The following is a 12035-nucleotide window of genomic DNA, read 5'->3' as shown; positions in this document are numbered from 1 at the left end:
AAATTCTAACTTCGCTCTTCGCTTTTGACCCCTCTTTTGTTTCGTGTGATTCGACCCACCCTAGGACCCGCCACATGTTAGTATGACCTCTTATTGTTAACATATAACTCGTTTAGATGACATTAGATCAATTTAATAACCTAATTAGACACGTTAGGGTGCTTCGACATAGCTTTTAAAATCAATCGACAATTCTGTAACTTAATGAACGCATCTCTCTCTTTCACCTAATTTCTCGCTAGTATAAGAGTGCGTGACTAGCACCTTATTATTAACACTCGACGAGTTAATTTAATTAGCGAATTTGACCTAATTTGACCCCTTAGGCCGTGTAGAACACCCGGTTTTAGGCGAAGCCTTCTGACCTCTTTCTGTCATCGATTTCTAATGTATTTTCCGCATCGCTTTGCAAATCCATCTAACCTAATGAATCTAACCTAAGAACTAGGATAGCCGTTGTATGAGGTCGTGTTTGGCCGTGTCTTTTGTATCCCTTTTCTTGTTTTTTTATCTTAGTCTCATTGTTTGTATCTTGTAATTAATTTGTGTTTATCGAGTCGCGTTTTGTAACTTGTTTGTAGTTAGTTTTCTTTTATCGAGTCAAACGATTTCTAAAAACCTTAGTCTTGTTTAGTTAGACGGTTGTGCCTCAATGCATGTAAGAGCGTAGTAAATCGCATGTTGTTTAAAGCAACATGGCCCGATTTATGCTAATGCATGCTTTGGTGCGTAGCCCAATGTCTAATTCGATGAGATTAAGTGAAAGCACACATCACGAGGAGTGACCCAAGGCCGTGAGTCATGTGAGCCGTGGGCCACCCCTTTGTGCGCGTTTTCCTGGGCCGAATTGGCCATGTGTCGTGTATGGTATCGTATGTAGCAATTGTATTTAGATCGAGTTGTATCTTTAATTTATCGTTGTGTCGGCATGAAATGCCCGGTTTGTAATAGGTAGATCCCACGGCTCCCCCATTCCCCCTTAAGCCTTGTTTGCTTTGTTTTGTATGTTGTTAGATCAATCAACCCACATGCTAAATTACAACTTTGACAAAGTTAGTTTAGTTGCATCTAAAACGACATAGAAATTGTTGTCACATGTTAGGGTTTAAAACGATGTTTGCATATCATATATCGTAGTAGCTATGACCTTGTTTGAACTCCGACACTTGACTTAGTAGAGGCCGTTATCGACGGGCGGGGTTAGGTGTCCTTATGGGCTTCCTAACACGTACCCTCACCCCTTACTCAAGATCTATGGTTTGTGGATCCGTCTAAATACCATTGGATTACGAGAGTCATTCAAATCAAGTGATATAGGGTACAAGTCTTTATCTTTAATCACTCGTAGTCGATTGGCTTTATGCTTTTCGATGAAAGGTGTAAAGTTGACTTGAACGGTTCCAAGTTCCCATAAAACTTGGTGGCGACTTTAATTTGTCTTAATTCGATTCGAAAGAACCTCGAGTCGATTATGCCTAGTGTGGATCCCGCGGACGCAGTTCCCGAGGGCCTTGTCCACAGTTTGGCGACTCCTCTGGGGAAAAGAGGACTAGTTACACTTTGTTTCTAGGGTCTTTTCCTCCGAGGTGAAACTTGAAAAGAAAGTGTTGGAAAGTAAAACATTACTCATAGTGCTACGATTCATGCATAAACCCTTAAGGGCTTGCCCGGGCCGTCCCAGCGTTTCTTCGTGATGCGTGGGGGGCGACGTCCCACTATGCTAGGAAGCTGCACATTGCTCGCTTCCACTTCACCTCGCGTGGTTCTTGATGGTGGGGACGCTCTTCTAGGTACTCTACCTTAAGGCACCTTGCTCTATAAGACCGTAAAAGGATGGAGGGCACAGACCTTCTTGTAGAAGACTTGCCGAGACTTAGAGATGTCTAGGAGCATACATCCTTATAACATGAGAATGGCAATGTGCAAACCAGATTTGAAAAATTATGAGTCGGGATCTGTTTTCTTTTCTTAGTCGAGTCGAGTCTAGGACTTTCTTTTCTTGAAGTTGAGTCGTTTGTTCCGCGATGACCTAGGATGTGTCCTAGGAATCGTTCTTTCGAGTCTGTTAAGCCTTTGCCATTCTAATAAAAGGTTGCAGTTTCGTTTCCCAATATGTCTTGTTTCCAATCCTCAATCATTCCGAAACATGATAAAACGCACAACACACTCAAAGGAATCCTTGGGGTAGAAATATGTCCTGTTTCAAAGTGTAAGGTACACTAGGATCCCGTGTTTGATTCCTTTACCTATTCCATGTCTGGTGGTAGAAAACCTCCATCTGAACCAATGTTTGTGACAAGCTTTTAGATGATTCTATGACAAACCCGGACTAGCTCCTTGTTTCCCCTATCGATGATGGAAGGCAAGCCTTTTCCCCAACAAAATCATCCCATCTCGAAGAGAGAAGATATCAACCCGTTCTAACAAGGAATTGTTAGTTCCTACCCAAATTAGTTGGCGAAGCCCAGTTTTCAAGGTGTATCCATTTATGACTAAGAGAACGAATAGAAGATCATTTTCAAAGAGAGAAAAAAAGATGAAAAAGAATGAAAAATGAGAAAAAGAGAAAAATTGGAAAAATGAAAAAAATGAAAAAAGATGAAAGAAAAAGAAAAAAGGAAAAAAGATGTTGAAGTTATTGCGGAATGCTTTTTGGTTGAATGTCGAAGTTACGGAAGCCAGAAGTCAAGTCAAGTACCCATAGTTGAAGTTCAATGGGCGAAGCCCAAAAGCTTAAGTAGCAACCTCTTTACCCTCTAAGTCCTTCCCGAGACACGATTCAAGGGGATAGTCGGGAATTTTGAGAATTATTCCGCTTGTGTTGTTACACCCAGCCTTTAGGGTCCGGACATGGAAATTTGAACCCACATCATTTTTCAACCCATTTGCACTCGTGGTTCATCAAACCCGAGACACCCATTCCAACCACATCGCCACCATAGCCCTTGGCCTTAGCACCACAAAACAAACCTTCAGAATGATGGTTAACCATTCCAACTTGTTATTACCAAGCTCCACATCCCAAAAGATCCAAGCCTTTTACACCTAACCCCAGACACGGGATTTAACGGTACCTTACAGGCTAGAATGGGATACGACATGATACCTTAGGTGAAACCTTCGAGTGTGTACACACAATCAATATGCCATGTTTATGCACCATGATGGAACTACGTCGGATTTGATTTCGCTACACGCGAATACGTCGGCAGTCCTTCAGAATAAGGGATTCAATCCACCCATCATCCAAGTTGTCATCTTGTCGGTTTCTTACGGGTCTTAACCAAGTCCAAATGAAGCCACCTTTGTTTGAGTCGGTCTTAGCACTCGATGTAGGCTAGGATAAGGATATAGGTTCAGATGAATAGTATCAAGTCTCAGAATGAGCTTTATCTAACGGTTTAGGCAAAGATGCTGAGGCACATAGATGTGGGTTTGTGTTGGGAACAGAAAATATGAAAAACCCGCTGAAAAGAAAGAAGGCGTGGAAGAAAAAATAGTAAAAGCCCGCTGAAAAGAAAGAAGGCGGTGGCAAGAAATGATGAAACTCGCTGAAAAGAAAGGAGGCGAGGAGAAGAGTGACAGAATGTTCCCAACAAGAGTGATGTGTGATGTCTAAGTGCTTTCATAAGATCAGTCTGTGTTTAGTGTCGGGCGAAGCCAACGTTGTTGCTCCGTGAGTTTAATCCACCTTGTCAATGCCAAGTGATCTTGATTCCCATGTGCCCTCGGGAGCACGCCCATGCCATACGATATCTCCGTCCCAAGTTCGACGACCTTGTGATTCCCATTTGCTATCTTTTGGCGCCAGAATGGCCAATTTACATTTCTACCCCCAACAAGTCAATAATCGAACTAAAACCCATGCACACTTACGGTTTTATTTTCCTTTTTTGTTTTACGGTAGCGGGCTACGCCCACGTTGTTTACGAGTCATACGGAGTGTCTGAGTCGTATTTCTTGCTCGCCCATCAAGGTTCGATTTCAAAAATTTCAAAATGCCGAAAATTTCAAAATTTCAAAAACTACCTTTTGCGAATTGTGGATAGATGATCCAAGTAATAGAATCTTTGCGGGTCGATGGCCCAATCAGTCAAAATTTTCAAATTCAATTTTTGAAGGGTCGATGGCCCAACATACCAAGTAATGTCAAATTTCAACTTCGGGTCGATGGCCCAGTTATTCAAAATTTTCAAATTCAATTTTCGGGTCGATGACCCAATCTTTCAAATGATCCAATTTCAAGATCGATGATCCAAATGTACTTAAGTGATGATTGTTGCTCGTACATTTTCTATGTTTCAAATATAGCAGGATATGCTTCAACTGGGGGCTCTAAAGTCTTCGACTTTAGAGCCATTGCAAACTAGGGGCTCTGAAGCCGTTGGCTTCAGAGACCATTATCAAGATGAAAAGGATGACATCCACTCAGAATTCAATTCAATACAAGAGTATGAAATGGAAGAATTCCGTAGCTGAAAGCAAATGATGAAAGCGGCGGCAACCTCCTCGGAAAGTCCCGTCCCATTTGGACACCTGCCAGCGGATGATAAATTTTGGGCAAATGTCAGCAGATGATGAATTTCGGACAAGTGCCAGCCGATGATAAACTTTGGGCATGTGTCAGCAGTTGCCGATCTACGACGCGGGTTTGATTCCGTCAGAAACGGATACGTAGGCGCCTAAGGATAAGGCTCAATCCACCATATATGCAATTTAGGGGTCGATGACCAACGATGATAATTCGACGCAACAGAAGGAAGAGTTAATCCCCGACGAAGTTTCAGGTATGATCTCTTCTTATGGTCAAGTAGCTTATATACGCAAGTCTAATGGACTATAAACGACCCGCAGAATCCTCGGGTCGAGAGGGACCTGGGGTATACTTTGACTTTTGCCTTGTCCAAGCCTCGGTCAAAGTGGGGGCTCAGAGATACCCGTATCCGTCGATATTGGAATTTATAGAGAACCCGACAAACACCCGATGATGATAGGACACATGTATTCTTTAGTTGTCACTGTCATTATTTGGAGCTCGTTTTACGATGTAGAATGGGCGTCGTCAATGAAGTATTTTATTAATTTAAATGATATTTAAATTAATGTTTTTTAGTGAGTTCATTTTATTATTTTAAATGATATTTAAATTATGGTTTTTTGAGGTGAATTCAATTTATTTTATTTTATTTTGAATTTATTTTCCCAAGTTTATTTTATTGAAAATAAAATAAATAATTGATTTGAAAAATCATTTTATGAGTATATTTGGTTTGAAAAATCATTTATTTTAATGTGTTAATTGATTTGAAAAATCGATTTTAAAAGCGAAGAAAACTCGTTTTAAAAGCATGTTTTTGAGCTCGATTTTAGCTCGGTTTTTGGGCCCGTTTTCTTTACGAGTTGGCACGAATATCGAGTACACTAACCAACCTAAGCCTCTACCCATCCACCCTTGTTCGAACCCCCATAACCACGGCCCAAATTCCACCCCAAACACCCCCCAACCAGCCCGCGCATACAAACAGCCCCCCTGTTTTGGCAGCTCAATCCCGAGCCCAAAACCCGCTCCAAATACCTTCAAAACCCGTACCGATTAACCCTAACCCATACCCTAGTATCCTACCCATATTACCCTAGCTTAATCACCAAGAAAACCCCCCTCAAACCCTCACAAAAGCTGCTGGACAGCAGCTATGCGTGAGCAGGCCCGACTGCCTCTCCCTCTCTTTTACCCTACTTTAACTCCTTATAAATACCCACCCTTCACCATACATTCATTCCTCTAAGTTCTCCATACATCCTACCTTCACTCACAAGCTTTAAACCTCAGAAACAAACCCTAATTGCCTCCCAAAAACCCTTCACAAAACCGACATCCAAACTGAAACAGTTTTGGTGTCCTCTTCGAAAAACAATTCGTTCCTCCTTCAAACCTCCATCAAAACTCGAGTTTCTTGTTCCTAATAAACCACATAACATCCATCTACACATTAGACAAAGATTTACGAGCCAAATTGCCCTTGAGAGTACACGAAATCCCTCGAAAAACAGAGTGTTATACACTCTGTTTTCGCGGTTTGTTCCTGTCTGTCCAGTTCTGTTTGTGCTCGTTTTTCGTGCCCAATAACTCAAAACGAGCAGGGGTTGCTTTAAGATATCTGTGCTCCTCTCTTTCTAGTTTTCAAAACATCTTTTAAATCAAATTTTCATCGTGAAACGAGGGAGAAATCATTGTTTGAAAGTTGCTGTCCAGATTTGCCAAAAACGCGTGTTTGCTTTGTTTCTTCGTCGACGACGGCCTCTCGAGATAAAATATACCATCGATTACGACCCAAGACGGTGTCAACGATACATGTAGGTTGAGGGTGCATCAAATCCTCCTCTTTCTCCTTTTTTTTATTTCGTTTTTTATGTTTGTTCTTTTATAGTTTGTTTTGTTTGTTTATCGCTTTTTATTTATCGTTTAAATTAACTATGAAACTAGTTTAGTCCGAGTATGAGTTAAAGTACCACCATGAACACCCGCGTTGACTTGAGATGGGAAAGAAACCGCTACATCAGTCGGTCGTACACCCCCGTCTCATTTACATATCCTCGTGTTCAAGGTAGGGCATTAATAAAACAAATTCTAACTTCGCTCTTCGCTTTTGACCCCTCTTTTGTTTCGTGTGATTCGACCCACCCTAGGACCCGCCACATGTTAGTATGACCTCTTATTGTTAACATATAACTCGTTTAGATGACATTAGATCAATTTAATAACCTAATTAGACACGTTAGGGTGCTTCGACATAGCTTTTAAAATCAATCGACAATTCTGTAACTTAATGAACGCATCTCTCTCTTTCACCTAATTTCTCGCTAGTATAAGAGTGCGTGACTAGCACCTTATTATTAACACTCGACGAGTTAATTTAATTAGCGAATTTGACCTAATTTGACCCCTTAGGCCGTGTAGAACACCCGGTTTTAGGCGAAGCCTTCTGACCTCTTTCTGTCATCGATTTCTAATGTATTTTCCGCATCGCTTTGCAAATCCATCTAACTTAATGAATCTAACCTAGGAACTAGGATAGCCGTTGTATGAGGTCGTGTTTGGCCGTGTCTTTTGTATCCCTTTTCTTGTTTTTTTATCTTAGTCTCATTGTTTGTATCTTGTAATTAATTTGTGTTTATCGAGTCGCGTTTTGTAACTTGTTTGTAGTTAGTTTTCTTTTATCGAGTCAAACGATTTCTAAAAACCTTAGTCTTGTTTAGTTAGACGGTTGTGCCTCAATGCATGTAAGAGCGTAGTAAATCGCATGTTGTTTAAAGAAACATGGCCCGATTTATGCTAATGCATGCTTTGGTGCGTAGCCCAATGTCTACTTCGATGAGATTAAGTGAAAGCACACATCACGAGGAGTGACCCAAGGCCGTGAGTCATGTGAGCCGTGGGCCACCCCTTTGTGCGCGTTTTCCTGGGCCGAATTGGCCATGTGTCGTGTATGGTATCGTATGTAGCAATTGTATTTAGATCGAGTTGTATCTTTAATTTATCGTTGTGTCGGCATGAAATGCCCGGTTTGTAATAGGTAGATCTCACGGCTCCCCCATTCCCCCTTAAGCCTTGTTTGCTTTGTTTTGTATGTTGTTAGATCAATCAACCCACATGCTAAATTACAACTTTGACAAAGTTAGTTTAGTTGCATCTAAAACGACATAGAAATTGTTGTCACATGTTAGGGTTTAAAACGATGTTTGCATATCATATATCGTAGTAGCTATGACCTTGTTTGAACTCCGACACTTGACTTAGTAGAGGCCGTTATCGACGGGCGGGGTTAGGTGTCCTTATGGGCTTCCTAACACGTACCCTCACCCCTTACTCAAGATCTATGGTTTGTGGATCCGTCTAAATACCATTGGATTACGAGAGTCATTCAAATCGAGTGATATAGGGTACAAGTCTTTATCTTTAATCACTCGTAGTCGATTGGCTTTATGCTTTTCGATGAAAGGTGTAAAGTTGACTTGAACGGTTCCAAGTTCCCATAAAACTTGGTGGCGACTCTAATTTGTCTTAATTCGATTCGAAAGAACCTCGAGTCGATTATGCCTAGTGTGGATCCCGCGGACGCAGTTCCCGAGGGCCTTGTCCACAGTGGGGATGGCAATTGCCTAGGCTATCCATGCCTTAGTAGTGCCCCCACAATGACGAACACAAGACTTGAAGAAAGAATGGAAGAACGGTATGGGAAATGCAGTGTGCACGGATGGAACTGAATCCGTGTACACAGGGCCAGAACCCGAGCGGATTCCAGAGAATCCGCCCGACTTACAGAATCCGAGCGTATTGCAGAAAAGACGCCCGTCCTGAACTGAGCTAAATTTTGAAAAATTCTTGACTGTGACTGAATCCGGGCGTCCCGTGAAGAATCCGCCCGTCTTGAAGAATCCGTCCGTCTTCTAAGAAAGACGTCCGTCTTTGCACCTGAGGAAAACAAGCAAAATTTTCTGGACTGAAATCCGTCCGTCTTTAAGCAAATCCGCCCGTCCCGTGTTCAGCAAATCCGAGCGGATTGTAACAAATCCGCCCGTCTTTAGGCGAGTTTTGCAAAGTTCAGAAAGAGCAGAATCCGCACGGATTGGGCAGAATCCGCACGGATTGCCCCTGCAGATTCGAAATTTTCGGCCTCTTTAAAACCCCTCCCACCTTCATTCATTCATTCATTCATTCATAAACACTACCCACAACATCAAAACCCTCATCCTCTCCATCACAAAAACAAAAACCCTCAACAACATTCACCAAATACAAATCAAACCATCCTTCCAACAACAAATTAATCACTCCTTCCTCAATAAAAATCAAAACCAAGCACAAAATCTTCAACCTTTGAGTCGATTTTTGTTTTCATAAAGGCAAAGCCTTTCACCTTCAAATAGATTTGGGCATACTACAAATTGAAGATTTTTCATTCTTTTCTTGGTTAGTTCATCAATGGCAAGGACTAAGGGAGCAACAAAGGCAACAAAGGCACCAAAGGCTAAGGCACTCTCACAAAGGCAAAAGGCTCTTCAAACAAAGAAAGCATTGGCAATGGTGGTAGCAACACCAAACTTGGAAGTGCAACATCAACAACAAACTTCTATGGGAGCAACAACACCTTCTACTCCGGTAATTGATCAACTTTTGCATTATCCGGAGGTAACTTTTATTTCCGATACCCATAGAAATACCTTTGTCAAGTTTGCTATGAAATCATTACAATCCACCAAATTCATATGTGAAGATACCTTACAAAAATTGGGTGTTCTTGAACAAACAAAAGCCTTTTTCAATGCCATGGGGTTGAAGAAATTGTTTGAAACAAGGGAATTGACATACCCCTCCCTTACCTTGGAATTTTTAAGTTCTTTGAAAGTCACCAAAGTTGAGAATAGGGAGAATATCGAGTTTCGTCTAGCTAATGTTAGTAGACGCATTACCTTTAGGGAATTGGGTGAAATTTTGGGTCTTAGTGATGAACCGAGTTATTTTAAGAGTTATGGAAAGTATGACCCCGAACCTCTTTGGGAGGCAATCTCCGGGAAGAAATTTTAGGATTTTCATGCGAGTCATGCTCTTTTGGTCCACCATCTGGGCATAAGAGTATGGCACAAAGTCGTGGGTAACACCATAATTGCTAGGAAAGATACCAACCATTTCACAAGACTTGATATTATTCTCCTTGAATCGGCTTTGAATATCGAAAGAGTTCACACCAAGCCTTACAATTCTTTGAGGCTCTTGGTAGATAGATGGCTCAACATCGATTGTGGGAAGAAGGGCACGACCGTTATTGTCAATGGCGGCCTAGTTACACTCCTAGCCAAGCACTTTGATCCTAACTTCAATAAGGATAACAAGTACAAAGCAAAGGAGGGTGGCCATCTTGTTGATATGCATACTATGATTCACAAGTTCAAGTGGGTTGCCCATAACCCCCTTGACACTAAGTATGGATGGCTAACTAGTGAAGCTAGATCGTTCACCTTGCCTTCGAAGATTTGCCGTCTAAGCGTCCACCGGACCAATTATCTACTTCCCCTTTCCGAAGAAGCCGAGTATATCATTCAACAACAAAAGGGTGATCTTGAAATGCCCTCCTCTTCCATTGTCATACCACCTTACCCCTTTAAGTATGAAGAGTTCAAGCCGGAAGGAGTTGAAGTTGGGAAAGACTATGTGACTCTTCTCATGCAAGCAATGCACAAGCAAGCCTATGAAGATCGGAAAAATGCCTACTTGGCTCAATATCCACCCCTCCAACATTTAGCTAGGCAAGGACTACTTGATCCATCTTGTCCTTTGCCTAGTTGGGCGGATAGAGAAGTCTTATTTCCGGGTGCATCTAGGGTCGTTATGGGTGACAATGAGGTTGTTGGAAATGATGAAGAAGTTGATGATAATATTGAGGAAGAAGCAAGTGAAGGAGAAAAGGATGGTGAAGATGATGATGAGGAAGATGAGGAAGAAAGTGAAGAAGCGAATGACAAGGAAAGTGGCAATGTGACCACTTCTCATGAGGGAAGTGGTGATGATAGCATGATGGAAGATTAGCAAGCCTTGGAGACTCCTACACTCTCATGGTTTGTCTATTTCTCTCTTTGCATTTTATTTCATTTTGATCATTGTTGGAGTAGTCCTAGCCCCATCAAAGGACTCACACCTCGGTACCATTGAGGTGTTCTCATTCTATTGTTCCCGTTTTAAAAATCAAAAATGACAAATTAGTTTCATGCATAGCATAGTGTGTGCATGAACTATACCCATCCTTGGACATTAGCAATAGTGTCTCATTCGGTTTGGGGAAGTTAATGCATACACAACGGGAGGTAATCTAAATTATCCTCTCCGTCATAACAAAAACCATGCATCATGTAGTGTAGCTTAGTGTAGATTGCATTTAGTATAGAAATCATGCATCATCTTTGCATAATTTCCATCATTTTGGCCATTGAGGACAATGCCCATATTAGTGTGGGGATGGGAATTCTAACATTTGACTCTGATTCAAAAATCCAAAAAAATTGAAAAATTTCAAAAATCATAAAAATTTGAAAATTGAAAACCCAAAAAACATGTTTATTTCCCTTTTGTAGTCTTGTATATATTGTCTTGTGTATATTGTGTTTGTTCTATCCTTGTTCACATTGATTGACTACGCCACATCCGAGACATGAGCATATTGAAGACCGCATGGTATGATCTTTCCAATCTCCTTTTTCCTCTTTATTTTAATGACTATGTGGCTTTATTTTGATTGATGCGGTATAACAATGTGAATTTGGGACTTGCATTTAGTTTATATGTCATATTAGTTGATAGAACCACTTGCATTAGGATGTTTATATTAGTTGCATCATGGCATGTAGTTGCATGTTAGAAATGTTTTGAAAAATGCCTATTTAGGAACTTTGACAAGAGCAACTAAGCCATTATAAATACTTGTTCAACTTAAGACTTTGCCTACTAGAATGGTTGTAAAACACTCTAGATAGTGTTATACTAGTGTCTTTTGACCCAAGGCCTAGTCAAGGGTTTGCATGTGAGTCACCTATCCAACCCCGTGATGCGATATGGACTTGGTTAACTTGTCTAGGTGACCTTGTTTGACCTTGTGGTAAGGCAACCCAAAAATATTTTCTATCAATAAGCTTGAAGTGCTCATTTCAAAGAAATTTTGTCATGTGGAAGTAATGTAATGCCAAGGAAACCTCAAATGTTATGAATTGTTGAAAGTTGAGAAATTTAAGTTGTTTTGATGGAGGCGTACCACTTCGATGTGCTTTGGTGCGGGATCTATTGAATTGGGCCCCCATACGGTTGTGAATTCGGCCGCCCAGAGACAGAGTGACTATCACCCCGAAAAGCTATTGTCTAGAGGTTAACCGGTTGCCTAATAAGCGATTGGCGAAAGCAAAGGACACTAGCCCGGAAGGGACAAACCCCATCTTAAATTTTTGAAATGTGAAATTGAAATGAGGACAATTTTGAATACTAGTCATAT

This window comes from Silene latifolia, chromosome 11 (genome assembly GCF_048544455.1).
Source record: "Silene latifolia isolate original U9 population chromosome 11, ASM4854445v1, whole genome shotgun sequence".
Taxonomy (NCBI): domain Eukaryota; kingdom Viridiplantae; phylum Streptophyta; class Magnoliopsida; order Caryophyllales; family Caryophyllaceae; genus Silene; species Silene latifolia.
This window is presented reverse-complemented; position numbering follows the sequence as displayed.